The sequence below is a fragment of the Ceratotherium simum genome, chromosome 17 (assembly GCF_057802395.1).
Source record: "Ceratotherium simum simum isolate JZ-2026a chromosome 17, ASM5780239v1, whole genome shotgun sequence".
In the NCBI taxonomy this organism is placed as follows: Eukaryota; Metazoa; Chordata; class Mammalia; order Perissodactyla; family Rhinocerotidae; genus Ceratotherium; species Ceratotherium simum.
This window is the reverse complement of record NC_141916.1, coordinates 5,535,118-5,551,177: the sequence shown is the minus strand read 5'-3', so window position 1 is coordinate 5,551,177 and position 16,060 is coordinate 5,535,118.

Here is a 16,060-nt window from a genome sequence, read left to right as displayed (position 1 = left end):
GTGCCTGAGGGCAGGCGCTCGGCTGGTCTCCGGCGAAGGGCTCTCCTTGCGCACTTGTCAGACACCAGGGAGGTGCTTGAACAGCTGGGGAGGCTCTTCTCCCTGCTAGCCCAGCAGCGCCAGGAAGAGTTCCTTGGGCTCCGGATTACAGGCGTGCCTGGCCTTGTCGGGTTAGAGCTCCCAAAGTCGCGAATATGTTCATATTTGCTGATGTTTCAAGAAATTTGGAGGCGCGCCACGCTGGTCCTGAAATCACGGGCGCTTTAGGGCGAGACCAAGGCTCCGGCCTTGCCTGGGGGAAGCGTAGTCGGCCGGCAGTGGGCGGCAGTCGAACACATCCACCCGACCCCAGCAGAAAGGACTTGACGTGCCCTCTGCCTAGTCTCTTGGATGCGCAAAGAAAACGGAAGCAAAATGTTTCTTAAAAACTTAGAAAGATTTCAGACTCAGAAAAGGGTTGTTTACCCCTCCTTGTTCTTTAGCACCCAGATGCTGCGACAAATGCCCCAAGGATCCAGTCTGGGGCTGGGCGTGGTGTTTGACTCCGTCCTTTGTAGAGTAGTGGACACCTCCAGAGAGCAGGACAGATAAAAACAACAGAAGAGAAGCTGAACATGTGCGTGCCTTCGGTTAGGAAAGAGTTAGGAAAGAGAGCAGAAGATTCATTTCCAGTTAGGAAATATTTTCGGCTGTACAACTGTTGAACTTTAAAAAGACATCTAACCATGACTGATTTAAACTTGCAATGTCTTAATTTTAAAAGGACTTTTAAGTGCTTACTTAATCTTCATAACTCTTTTAAGTAGGTACTATGATTATTCCCATTTTACTGATGGGGAAACAAGGCTCAAAAAGGTCCATTGAGTTGATGTGGTTGCCCAGCTGGTAAGTGGCAGAGTCAGCTTCCTGTCCCAGGCACTCTGATTTCAAAGCCCATTCTCTTACCTACTATACCTCACACTGAGAAGTAGATCCTAATTCAGTCTGTTTGCGTCCAGAGCTTCATAGCCATTCCTCCTTTAAAATAAGCATATTAACCTCTTTTCAAAGATTTCATTAGTTTTTATTTCAGTGAATATTCATTTATGTAATGTATTTGTATACATTGGGCAACCTTAAAACACTTCAGGTTTTTAAAACAATTGTAATGCCAATTGTCTCCCGGTTAAAGATAATTTCACAACACAATAGACATTTTCTTTTACTCCAGAAAGTGTGGTTTTAATCGACGATTTTTTTCCCTCAGTATTGCTCAAATCCCTATGGCTCTTGGTGCAAGGACGCCCTCTACAGGTTGTTCTAATCAAATACTGATTGAGAAATATCCTTCATGAAATTCACTTTTTGGTAGAGAAAAAGAGGGACTAAATTCTCTCCTGATTCAACTTCCTCTGAGTAAGGTTCTTCCACAGTAGTTGAATTTGGTGTTGATAATAATGGTAATAATATATCTTGCTGTAAGGATTTTTTTTCCTTCCAGAATAGTTGGTCTCTGATCACTTTTCCCCAGCAGTGGACACCTAGAAAAATTATATTTTATGATAGAGAAAAATGTTATTTAAAAAATCTTGGATTTGAGCTCTTTGTTTTTTAAAGGGAAGGAGTGAACTTATGTTATGTTGTACACCAGTCAGCTATTTTCAAGAGTAACAGTGTGTATTTGGGGAGGCGGGGGGCAGGGCAGGAAGGTCCATCTAGGAATTGAATCAGGCTTACTCTCCCTTTTGTTGTTAAGGAGAAAAGTGGCTTTTTCACTTAGAGCAAACTCATGTTTTTAAATTCCTCTACTCAAATAAAAATGTAACAATATTTATTTTCCAGTCCATTACCCTTCCTTTCCTTGTATAATTCATTCTCATCAATTACATTTGCAGATAGCTTCATTTATTTGTTCATTAACTCATTCACTCATTCCAGGAAGATTTATTAGACACCTATTTTGTGCAAGAGAGTGTCATAGAAACTATAGGAAAGACAAAGGCAGTGAAAAACGTTGCAAAACTACATGAAAAACAAAACACGCTCGCAGCCCTTGAAGACTGTTGGAGCTATTACAATGAGTAAGACAAGTACCCAAGTAACCATAACAAAAGGCAGAATATGGTGATAATTGACAAGACAGAAGGACTGGAAATTCAAAGAAGAAATCTCATAGCTGGGATTTTGCAAGTTTTTTAATTCATTCATTCATTCATTCAAAAAACATTGACTTAGTGTCTTATGTATATACTGTACAGGCACAGGGGACAGAAAGGCAGGTAAAAAGACAGCCTCTCCTCTTAAACTCTCAGTATAACAGAGGAGAATGTTAAGAATGAACAATAGAGAGGGATGAATGCCATAATGGGGACATAGCACAGGGTATTTTGGACTTGGAGGAAAGTGCCCTAATGCAGACTGTATTCTGGGAAGACTTCCTAGGATACAGGGTACTTGAGGAAGCAGTCTTGAAGGTTAAAGAGGAATTGAACATGCAGGGGAGAGAGTCCAGGGATGTCTGGTCTAAATTTAGACATGTCTGTCTAAAGAGAGTAGCAATAGCCAAGAACAACGAGATGAGAGAAAGAATGGTGCCCTTCGGGATCCGCAGGTACTGATCTACAGGGTGATGAGCCCAGAGATGGGGAGAGAGGGAGTGGCTGGATAAAGCCAAAAAGGTAGGTAGGAGTTGGTTATGGAAGATTGTGCTGAGAAGAATCCCAAGTAATTTATGGGGAGACACTGTCTTGAAGAAGGTGGAGCATAATTCCCCAACCATAAGTGTGGGCTGTGCATGGTGACTTCCTTTCATAGAGTTAAGTGTGGAAAGAGGGAAAAAAGAGTAACTTTACAGGGGAGAGACCTAACAAACATGACCTCATCTTGGTGATCAAGGTCAACATGCACAGTGATAAGTCCTGTTGACAGCAGGTACCCTTGATATGATGTGATGAGAATGGCACTTTACCTCTGTGGTTTTTCTGAAAAATATCAAAAAAAAAACCAATTGAGGGACATTCTGCAAAATACCTGACCAGTAATCCTCAAAACTGCCAACATTATCAAAAACAAGTAAACTCTAAGAAACTGTCACAGCCAAGAGAGCCTAAGGACACATGACAACTAAATGTAATGTGGTATCCTGGAGGGGATCCTGGAACAGAAAAAGGACATCAGATAAAAACCAAGGAAATCTGAATATGCTATTAATAATGATGTATCAATAGTGGCTCATTAATTGTGATGAATATACCATACTAACGTAAAATGTTAATAATAGGGAAAACTGGGTTTGGGGTATATGGCAACTCTCAACACTATCTTTACCATTTTTCTGTAAATCTAAAACTGTTCTAAAAATAAAGTTTATTTTTAAAAATAAAAAGTAAAGACCTAGATATATTCAAAAACATTCAGCTACTGACATTTGAAAATCAGAAGATTTCTCATAAAAATTTGGATTTCTAGCTTCTCAAGGGTTTTTCTGGCTTCTCATCGCTTCTTCAAGGAACATTTAGGAATCTTGGAATATTCCCTCTTCAGAAGGGGATGTGTGTGAGTGGTGAGTGGTGAGTGCAAGCAGTGGTGTGAGCAGTGGTGTGAGTAGTGGTGTGAGCAGTGGTGTGAGCAGTGGTGGGAGCAGTGGTGGGAGCAGTGGTGGGAGCAGTGGTGGGAGCAGTGGTGTGAGCAGTATGAGCAGTGGTGTGAGAAGTGGTGTGAGTAGTGGTGTGAACAGTGTGTGAGCAGTGGTGTGAGCAACGGTGTGAGTAGTGATGTGAACAGTGGTGTGAGCAATCGTGTGAGTAGTGGTAGGAGCTGTGGTGTGAGCAATCGTGTGAATAGTGGTAGGAGCTGTGGTGTGAGCAGTGGTGTGAGCAGTGGTGTGAACAGTGGTGTGAGAAATAGTGTGAGCAGTGGTGTGAGCGGTAGTGTGAGCAACGGTGTAAGCAGTGGTGTGAGCAGTGGCTGTCATTCAAACAGGGCTGGTGCTCTCCACTTCTTATGGTTATAATGCTCTTCTACCCAGCCTGCTGTACTCATTTACTTGACTTGCTGGGCTTCTGTGGGCTTCTGAGTTTTCTACTCATGGCCTGGAGGAGAGGCCATGGGTCAGGGAGGGGGAAGGTGCCTGAGGGGTCTGGAGCCAGCCCTCATCCTGAAGTGTGGTTGTGTAGGAACAAGGGCAAAGCCTGCTGTAGGGGGGATCATGTCAGTGCTGGGCACGCTGCCTTTCTACTGGGAATTCGGCCTCCTGATCTCATCTGGAGCTACCCTGGGGACTACAGGTGTTGGGACTGAGACTGGGGCATGTCAGCCGCACCCTGAGCTGTTTGGAGAAGGAGGGGAGCAGGCACTCTGTAGCAAACTGGTGTGGAAAGGGAGTCCCAAGAAGGTAAGTAAAAAGAGTGAGTTGCCAAGCATTATTTTTAATGCGGTCCTGTTTCTAAAAAACAAACTATATATATATATATAGATTATATGTATATAAAACTCTGCATAGAAAATGTCTACAAGGTTACATACCAAAATATTTCCAGGGGTTATCTATGAGGAGTGGGACTGGGACTAGGGAATGATTTTCACTTTATGTCCAAATATTTCCTGATTTTTAAAAAAATGAGCAGACACTCTTGTAATTAAAAAACATTTTTAGGAAGAGAGAAAGGTTGTTTCTTTCCTGCTTCAGTCAGTTTTTCCCAAAGTAGGCAGCTGTCACCACCCGAGGCCAGCACTTCTTGCCATGCAGCTTGCATACGTTATCACTTAAGAACTGCACATCACAACACGTGACAGCTCATTACTGAGGCTCCACACAGCATGAGTGTTCCTCAGCCTCCCAGGCACACTCTTGCTCTTCGCTCCTCTCAGGATGGCATTGTCAAGCAACCTGGCATATCTTGTCTTCCACAAAGCATATCCATTATTTCCTGTTTGTCCATGCAGTTTCATCCCTATGACATTGAACAGAGCTATACATTTTTTATGATAGAGAAAAAAAAGAAAAACAATTTTACTGCCCAACATTAGAGGAATGGAAAACAAATTAGAATACTTTCATAGGATGAAATATTATTGAACTATTAAAATTTATATTCTGACATATGTATTCAACCATGAAACTATCATCAAAGTTAAGATAATGTACATTATCCATCACTGCCAAAAGTTTAGTGAATTATATGCTTTAAATATGTGCAGTTTATTATATGTCAACTGCATTTCATCAAATTTCTTTAAAAAATGTTTTAAGAAATAAAAAAATTGATGTTTCATCAGGACACAAAAAGCACTAACCATAAAAGAAAAAATTGGTAAATTGGACTATATTAAAATTAAGAACTTCTTGGGGCCAGCCTGGTGGTGTAGTGGTTAAGTTCACATGCTCCGCTTCAGCTGCCCAGGGTTTGTAGGTTTGAATCCGGGCACAGACCTACACACCGCTCATCAAGCCATGCTGTGGTGGAGTCCCATATACGAAATAGAGGAAGATGGGCACAGATGTGAGCTCAGGGCCAATCTTCCTCAGCAAAAAGAGGAGGATTGGCAATGGATGTTAGCTCATGGCCAATCTCCCTCACCAAAAAAAAAAAAATTAAGAACTTCTTTTATCAAATGATAACATTGAGAATGAAAAGGTAAGCCACAGAGAGAGAAGATACTTGGGTGTATAGGATTCTTATCCAAAATATATAAAGAATTTCTACCAATCTGTAAGAAAACAGACAAATAATCCAGTAGAAAAGTGGGCAAAAGGCTTGAACAGACCCTTCACAAAAGAGCATACCTAAGTGATCAATTAACACATGAAAAACTACTCAACTTCATTAGCCATCAGAGAAATGTGAATTAAAACCACAGTGGGGGTAGTGACATCAGCATCATGGCAGAGTGAGCTATCCTGTAAACTCTTCCCCCAATAAGATACAACAAAAGGGTCAATCATACACCAACAAGAGACACTCAACCACACAAAGGGACATCAGAAAGACACACTGCTGCACATCTGAGAGTGGACATGCTGGGACCCCTGGAGGAAGTGGGGAGAGGTAAGGAGAAATCCTCTCCCTCTCCATCAGATCGGCGACTTGGGTTGCAAGGCTCCCAGAGAGAGGGGAGGAGCAGCCCTCTGCGGGGAAACCATAGCTCTTCAGGCTCTCTCAGCCAGTGGGAAACTCCCACACAGAGGACTCAGAACTGCTGCAGGGGTGCCATAAACATTTGAGCAGCCCAGGAGAGTGGATAACGAGGGGTGAGTGAGAATCACCCCACCAGGGACCCAGTGGGCAAAAGAGAGAGCCCCTCCATGCCCTGCATGTCTGACACTGCAGCTCAGCCAACCAGTCAGAGCAGCCAGGGCAGAGCACGGGGGGCTCAGATTACACAGCCCTTGACCCCCACATGGTGATGGCAGATGGAAACTGCAACCAGATATTTCCAGGATGAGGAAAAACACAATCAATACAGCAAGCATAATGCAAAAGTACATTAAATTGCCAGACCAGAAGGAAAATGACAAGCACCCAGAAATCAACCCTGAAGGCACAGAAATCCATAACTTAAATGACAGAGAATTCAAAATAGCTATCATAAAAAAGCTCAATGAAATACAAGAAAACACAGATAAACAATTCAACGAGATAAGGAGTTTCTTCACAAGAGAAACTGAAATCATAAGAAAAACCAATCAGTACTGATGGAAATGAAGAACACAAGGGAGGAGATAAAGGAGAATATGGAATCTTTAAAGAACAGAGCTGACAATATGGAGGAAAGACTTAGCATTATAGAGGATAGGAATACAGATATGCTCCAGATGGAGGAGGAGAGAGAACTAAGACTAAAAAGAAATGAAGAATGTCTCCAAGAAATATCTGACTCAATTAGGAAATGTAACATAAGAATTATAGGTATTCCTGAGGGAAAAGAGAGGGAAAGAGGAACAGAGAGCCTATTCAAGGAAATAATAGCTGAGAACTTCCCAAATCTGGGGAATGAGCAGGAAATACCAGTACGCGAAGCCAATAGGTCACCTAAATATGTCAACAGGCAAAGGCCCACTCCAAGGCATATAGTAGTAAAACTGGCAAAAGTCAATGACAAAGAAACAATATTAAGGGCACCTAGATGAAAACGAAGAATAACATACAAAGGAGCTCCCATCAGGCTCTCAGCAGATTTCTCAACAGAAACTTTACAGGCTAGGAGAGACTGGAATGATATATTCAAAATACTGAAAGACAAAAACTTTCAGCCAAGAATACTCTACCCAGTGAAAATATCCTTCAAATATGATGGAAAAATAATAACTTTCCCAGATAAATAAAAGCTAAGGGAGTTCATGGCCACAAGACCCCCACTACAAGAAATGCTCAAGAAGGCCCTCAGGCCTGAAAAAAAGAAGAGAAATGGAATACAAAGCTTGGAGCAAGGAGAAAAACAGGTAGACAAAACCAGAAAAATAGTAGATCTTTACCAGAATAGATTAGCAACCACTTAAATACCAAAATCAAATCACTTTAAACACACACCCACAACACAAGATAGAATAAGTTGTGACAAGAATAACTTAGAAGGGGAAGAGGAAAGAGATCAAATTGACTTAGTATAAGGGAATAAGAGGCCATCAGATAATGGACTATCTCATACACAAGATTTTTTATACAAACCTCAAGGTAACCACTAAACAAATAATCAAAACAAAATCACATAAGATAAACAAAGAGAAAACTAGAAGAGTCATAAGACAGAACAACCAAACTGAATTGGCAGTCCGAAACACATGGGACAAGAAACAAAGGAAATGCAAAAGAACCAGAAAATAAGTGATAAAAGAGCAACATTAAGCCCTCGTATATTAATACTTACTCTAAATGTAAATGGATTGAACTCTCCAATCAAAAGACACAGAGTGGCAGGATGGATTAAAAAGCAAGACCCAACAACACGCTGCCTTCAGGAAACACATCTTAGCTCTAAAGACAAGCACAGGCTCAGAGTGAAAGGATGGAAGACAATACTCCAAGCTAATGGCAAACAAAAGAAAGCAGGTATTGCCATACTCATTTCAGACAAAGTAGACTTCAAGATAAAACAGGTTAAGAGAGACAAAGAGGGGCAATATATAATGATAAAAGGGACACTCCACCAAGAAGACATATCAATTATAAATATATATGCACCCAACATAGGAGCGCCAAAGTACATAAAGCAACTATTACCAAACCTAAAAGGAGACATTAACAATAACACAATAATAGTAGCAGATCTTAATACCCCACTTACATCCATGGATAGATCATCCAAACAAAAAGTCAATAAAGAAACAGTGGACTTAAAGGAAAAACTGGACGAGATGGACCCAGTAGACATGTAAAGAGCACTCCATCCAAAAACAGCTGACTACATATTCTTCTCAAGTGCGCATGGAACATTCTCAAGCGTAGACCATATGTTAGGAAACAAGGCAAGCCTCAATAAATTGAAGTAGATTGAAATCATAACAAGTATCTTTTCAGACCATAATACCATGAAACTGGAAATCAACCACAAGAAAAAAACTGAGAAAGTGACAAAGATGTGGAGATTAAACAACATGCTACTGAACAACCAATGGATCATTGAGGAAATTAAAGGAGAAATCAAAAAATATCTGGAGACAAACAAAAATGAAGATACGCCATACCAACTCATATGGGATGCAGCAAAAGCAGTCCTGAGAGGGAAATTCATAGCAATACAGGCCCACCTCAACAAACGAGAAAAAGCCCAAATAAGCAACCTTAAATTACACCTAACAGAACTAGAAAAAGAAGAACAAACAAAGCCCAAAGTCAGCAGAAGAAGAGAAATAATAAAAATTAGAGCAGAAATAAATGAAATTGAGACAAAAAAAACAGTAGAAAGGATTAATGAAACAAAGAGATGGTTCTTTGAGAAGATAAACAAAATTGACAAACCCTTAGCCAGACTTACTAAGAAAAAAAGAGAAAAGGCTCAAATAAATAAAATTAGAAATGAAAGAGGAGAAATTACAATGGCTACCATGGAAATACAAAGAATTATAAGAGAATACTATGAGAAATTATATGCAAACAAATTGGACAATCTAGAAGTAATAGATAAATTCTTAGACTTATACAACCTCCCAAAACTGAACCAAGAAGAAATAGAGAATCTGAATAGACCAATCACAAGTAATGGGATTGAAATAGTAATCAAAAATCTCCCAAAAAATAAAAGTCCAGGACAAGATGGCTTCTCCAGTGAATTTTACCAAACATTCAAAGATTTAATACCCATCCTTCTCAAACTATTCCAAAAAATAGAGGAAGATGGAACACTTCCTAAATCCTTCTATGAGGCCAACATCACCCTGATATCAAAGCCAGACAAAGACAATACAAAAAAGGAAAATTATAGGCCAATATCGTTGATGAACATAGATGTAAAAATCCTCAACAAAATATTGGCAAACCGAATACAGCAATACGTTAAAAAGATCATACACCATGATCAAGTGGGATGTATACCAGGGACACAGGGATGGTTCAACATCCACAAATCAATCAACGTGATACACTATATCAACAAAATGAGGAATAAAAACCACATGGTCATCTCAATAGATGCAGAGAAGGCATTTGACAAGATCCAACATCCATTTATGATAAAAACTCTCAACAAAATGGGTATAGAAGGAAAGTTCCTCAACATAATAAAGGCTATTTATGACAAACCCACAGCCAACATCATACTCAATGGGGAAAGTCTGAAAACCATTCCTCTGAGAACAAGAACGAGACAAGGCTGCCCACTCTCACCACTCTTATTCAACATAGTACTGGAGGTTTTGGCCAGAGCAATCAGGCAAGAAAAAGGAATAAAAGGAATCTAAATAGGCAATGAAGAAGTGAAACTCGCACTATTTGCAGATGACATGATTTTATATATAGAAAACCTTAAAGAATCCATTGGAAAACTATTAGAAATAATCAACAACTACAGCCAAGTTGCAGGGTACAAAATAAACCTACAAAAATCAGTTGCATTTCTGTATGCTAATAACGAACTAACAGAAAGAGAGCTCAGAATGATAATACCATTTACAATTGCATCAAAAAGAATAAAATATCTATGAATAAATCTTACCAAGGAAGTGAAAGACCTATACAATGAAAACTACAAGACATTATTGAAAGAAATCGATAATGACATAAAGAAATGGAAAGAGGGCCGGCCCCATGGCGTAGTGGTTAAGTGCGTGCTCTGCGCTGCTGGCGGCCTGGGTTTGGATCCTGGGAGCGCACCAATGCACCGCTTGTCAGGGCATGCTGTGGCGGCATCCCATATAAAGTGGAGGAAGATGGGCACAGATGTCAGCCCAGGGCCAGTCTTCTCAGCAAAAAGCAGAGGATTGGCATGGATGTTAGCTCAGGGCAGATCTACCTCACAAAAAAAAAAGAAAAGAAAAGAAATGGAAAGATATCCCATGCACATGGATTGAAAGAATAAAAATAGTTAAAATGTCTATACTACCTAAAGCAACCTACAGATTCAACTCAATCCCAATCAGAATCCCAATGATATTCTTCATGGAAACAGAAAAAAGAATACTAAAATTCATATGGGGCAACAAAAGACCCCAAATAGCTAAAGCAATCCTAAGAAAAAAGAACAGAGCGGGAGGCATCACAATCCCTGACTTCAAAACATACTACAAAATAACAGTAATCAAAACAGCATGGTACTGGTACAAAAACAGACACACAGATCAATGGAACAGAATTGAAAGCCCAGAAATAAAACCACACATATACGGACAGCTAATTTTAGACAAAGGAGCTAAGAACATACAATGGAGAAAGGAAAGTCTCTTCAGTAAATGGTGTTGGGAATACTGGACAGCCACATGCAAAAGAATGAAAGTGGACCATGTGCTATCGCCATTCACAAAAATTAACTCAAAATGGATCAAAGACCTGAAGGTGAGACCTGAAACTATAAAACTCATAGAAGAAAATATAGGCAACACACTATTTGACATTGGTCTTAAAGGAATCTTTTCAGATGCCATGCTTACTCAGACTAGGGAAACTAAAGAAAAAATAAGCAAGTGGGACTTCATCAGATTAAAGAGCTTCTACAAGACAAATGAAACCAGGGTCAAAATGAATAGACAACCCACCAGCAGGGAGAAAATATTTGCAAAACATATATCTGACAAGGGGTTAATCTCCATAACATATAAAGAACTCAAACAACTGAACAACAAAAAAACAAACAACCCGATCAAAAAAATGGGCAGAGGAAATGAACAGACACTTCTCCAAAGGAGATATACAGATGGCCAATAGGCACATGAAAAGATGTTCAACTCACTAATCATCAGGCAAATGCAAATCAAAACAACACTAAGATATCACCTCACACCCGTTCGAATGGCTGTAATCACCAAGACAAAAAACAACAAATGTTGTAGAGGATATGGAGCAATGGGAACCCTCATACACAGCTGGTGGGAATGCAAACTGGTGCAACCTCTATGGAAAATGGTATGGAGATTCCTCAAAAAATTAAAAATAGAAATATCCTATGATCCAGCTATCCCACTACTGGGAATCTATCCAACAAACCTGAAATCAACAATCCAAAGAGGCTTATGCACCCCTATGTTCATTGCAGCATTATTCACTATAGCCAAGAAGTGGAAGCAACACAAGTGTCCCTTGACTGATGATTGGATAAAGAAGATGTGGTATATATATACAATGGAATACTACTCAGCCATAAAAAAGACAAAATCATCCCATTTGCAACAACATGGATGGAGGGTATTATGAGGGTATTATGTTAAGTGAAATAAGCCAGAAAGAGAAAGACAAACACAGCATGATTTCACTCATATGTGGAATATAAACCAACACATGGACAGAGAAAACTGTATTGTGGTTACCAGGGGCAAAGGGGGTGGGGAGTGGGCACAAGGGGTGAAGGGAGACATGTATATGGTGATTGACAAACAAAAATGTACAACCAAAATTTCACAATGTTATAAACTATTAAGACATCAGTAAAAAAAAAAAAAAACCACAGTGGGAAACTAATTCACACCCATCAGAATGGTTAAAATGGAAAAAGAAAGAATATATAAAGTTGGTGAGGATGTGAAGCATATATTGCTGGTGAAAGTATAAATTGCTACAATCATTTTGGAAAAACGTTTGGAACTAAGTACCAAAGCTCAACTCAGCAATTCCACTCCTAGGGATAAGCCCAGTGCAACAATGTGTATGTATTCATCCAAAGACGTGTTTATAAAAGCTCTATCTATCCTAGCCCCCAAATGGAAATAACCCAAACATCTATCAACAGTGGAATGAATTAATACATTATTATTTGTACAATAGAATACTATACAGCAATGGGAATACATAAACTACAATTATACACAACAGGGATGACTCTCACAGACATCATGTTGACTTTAATAAGCCAAAATGGTACATAGTGGATGATTCCATTTACTAAAAACTCAAAAATAGAAAAAAACTAATCTGTGATATTAGAAGTTAAGATAGTGAAGGGATTACCCTTTGAGGGTGGTAATGACTGGAAAGGGACATAAAGGGGCTTCAGGGTGCTAGTAATGTTTTGTTTCTCGATCTGGATGTTAGCTACATGGGAATGATTATTTTGTGAAAATTCATTAAGTTGCACACTGTGATTTATGTACTTTTCTATATGTATGTTGTATTTTAATAAAACATTTACTAAAAATCATTATATCATATAAAAAACAAAATCATACAAGATCTAGTAGAATACATAGGTGAATGTATTTATAAGGTTAGAGTGAGGAAGACCTTTCTAAGCAAGTCATTTGCAAGCTATAAAAGAATAGATATAAAAATTTGACCCCAAAAAATATTTTAAATAGCTATGTAGCAATTAAAATAAAAATAGCTACGTCGTAAATAAAATACTGGGGAAAATATCTGCAAACATATGACAGACAAAGGGATAATTTCCTTAATTTCCAAAATGCTTATACTTATGTCATACATACTCATATAAGTATGCCATCTAGTAGAAAAATGGACAGGAATATAGATTTATGTTTTACAGAAATAGAAATACAAAAGGCTAAATGGTGCTGAACTCCATTCACAATTAAAGAGGTGCAAACCAAAACAATGAAATATTGTTTTGTTTTACTGATTGTCCAAATTATAAAATATTGATAAATATAAAATTAAATAAATTAAAAATTAGATATGGCCAGCCCCATGGCTTAGCAGTTAAGTGTGCGCGCTCCGCTACTGGTGGCCCGGGTTCGGATCCCAGGTGCACACCGACGTACCGCTTCTCTGGCCATGTTGAGGCCATGTCCCACATACAGCAACTAGAAGGATGTGCAACTATGACATACAACTATCTACTGGGGCTTTGGGGAAAAAAAAAAGGAGGAGGATTGGCAATAGATGTTAGCTCAGAGCCGGTCTTCCTCAGCAAAAAGAGGAGGATTAGCATGGATGTTAGCTCAGAGCTGATCCGCCTCACAAAAAAAAAAATTTACATAAATTAAAAATTAACTAAATGCAAAGTATTGTCAAGGATGTAGGAAAACTCCATCTATTATTGATGAAGGTATAAATTGATTCATCATTTTTGGAGAACAATTTCTAATTTCCCAATATCCATCAAAAATTCAAAGCACATATATCCTTTGACTCAATAATTCCACTGTTAGGAGTTTATTTTATGAATAACAAGAAAAAATAACCAACCAAAATACATTTACAAAAATATTCTTTATGCTATTGCTTGTAATAGCAAAGACAAAGAAACAAAACACATGAGACAATCTAAATATCCATTAATAGGAAATTAGTCAAACTTTGGTACGTGTATGCAGTGGAATATCAGGCACCATTACCCAGGAAAAGAAAGTTCTATATGTGCTGATAATGAAAGTTCTTAAGGTTCATTATGAAGTGAAGAGAGCAAGACGTAAAGCAGTGTGTATAGTATGTGTTCCTTAGTGTATACAAAAAATTAATACACACACAAACATTTAAACACAGATGTGCATGTACACACAACACTATAGACACAGTCACACGCACACATAGCCACACGCACAACATAAATTTATCTTCAGGAAAAATACATGGGAAACTTGACGTTGGTTTCCTTTGAAGAAAAGAACTATGGGTTAGGCAGAGTTTGGGGAGAGGGGTTTTTTCTATTTTATTTTTTTCTCTATTGTTTGAAATTTTTTAGACATATAGTTGATTTCTCCTTTATGAAACGTTAATAGAAATTATTTAGGTAATGTGATTGTGAGCCATTTAAATTTTCTTCTCTTTGCTTTTCTGTTTTCAAAAATTAAACTCTAAGAAATGTTTTTTTAAATGACATTTCAAAAACTTTTTGATAGCTCATAATATAATTTTGAGTGAAAAAACCCCAATAAAACAATTTTTTTATGTAATATATTATGTGTAATATAAACACATAAAAATAATATAAAAACTTCCCTGAAATGTTAATGAGAAATGAGAAAATTGCCTATATATAATAACTAGAACCATGTTGTACTTACATAGTATAGAGAGAGAGTCAATACAGATATTCAGGTGTCAGCAGGAAAACAATGGAATATTGAGTGAATGATGCTGAGGTAACTGGTTCCTGTTTGGAAAAAAAGTAGATCTCTATTTCTTACCATATTCCAAAATAAGTATTATTGGAAGCATAAGCATCTGGCACTTATATATATATTTACATCTATATATATAAAACAGGAAACAAAATATTAGAAAAAATATGAGTTAGTACCTACCTGAGAAGAGGAAGAATCACTTAGGCATTACCATTAAAGGCGGAAAACTTAAAGACAGAAGTTTAAACTTAACTACAATAATCTTCACTGCTATATTGCATATGGTAGTAAAAAACAAGAAACCACCAATAATCAGTTATGGGTTATATACAAATAAAAAAGATAACTATGTAGCCTTAGGAAAGAGTAGTAGAAAATTACATAATCCCATTGAACAATATCTATGATATACTGTTGAGTGGAAAAAGTCATGTTGAAGAGTATTATGTACTGTGGGAACCTACTTAAAATTGTGTGTGTGTGTGTGTGTAAAAATACACGACTGCAGGAATAATACTTCAAAATGTTAATAGTAACGCCAATGCTTATAGCAGCATTGTTCACAATAGTCGAATGGTGGAAACAATCCAAATGTCCATCGATGGATAAACAAAGGGTGGTATATACATGCAATGGAATACTAAAATATTCCTTAAAAAGGAAGGAAATTCTGATACATGCTACAATATGGATGGACCTTGAAGACATTACACTAAGTGAAATTAGCCAGTCACAAAAATACAAGTACTGTATGATTCCACTTACACAAGGTACTTAGAATAGGCAAATTCATAGAGACAGAAGGTAGAATAGTAGAGTGGTTACTAGGAGGGAAGGGAGAATGAGGAATTAGTGTGTAATGGGTACAGAGTTTCAGTTTGGGATGATGAAAAATTCTGGAGGTGGATAGTGGTGATGACTGCTACCATATGCAGTATGTACTTAATGCAACCTTAAAAATGGTAATAGTAGCTATCTCAAGTTTTTTATTTTCTCTTCTTATTTTTCCTTTTGTTTATTTTCATCTTACTTGCTTATTGTTATTTTCTAACATTTTTATAACAAAAATGTTACTTAAATATTTATTGAAAATTATTTTTAAAACAGTAGAAATGGATTCTTACCGAAGGAGTGAAGGACACTAATGTCTCTTGAGCAACCTACTATATGTGAAGGCATTGGTTTTATTAATTTACTCCTCACAAAAGTTCTGTCAGGGAGTTATTATGCATATTTATACAGGAGGCCCGATGAAGTTAGGTATCTTGTATAAGGTGACACAGCTAACACTCCGCAGAGCCAAGGACAACCTCAGGCAAGTTTAACTCCAAGTCTGCACACAGGTCACGACATGATCAGCTTATGACTGTGGTCTTTTAAATTATTAGAGTCAGGTCCCAATTAAATCCCTAATTA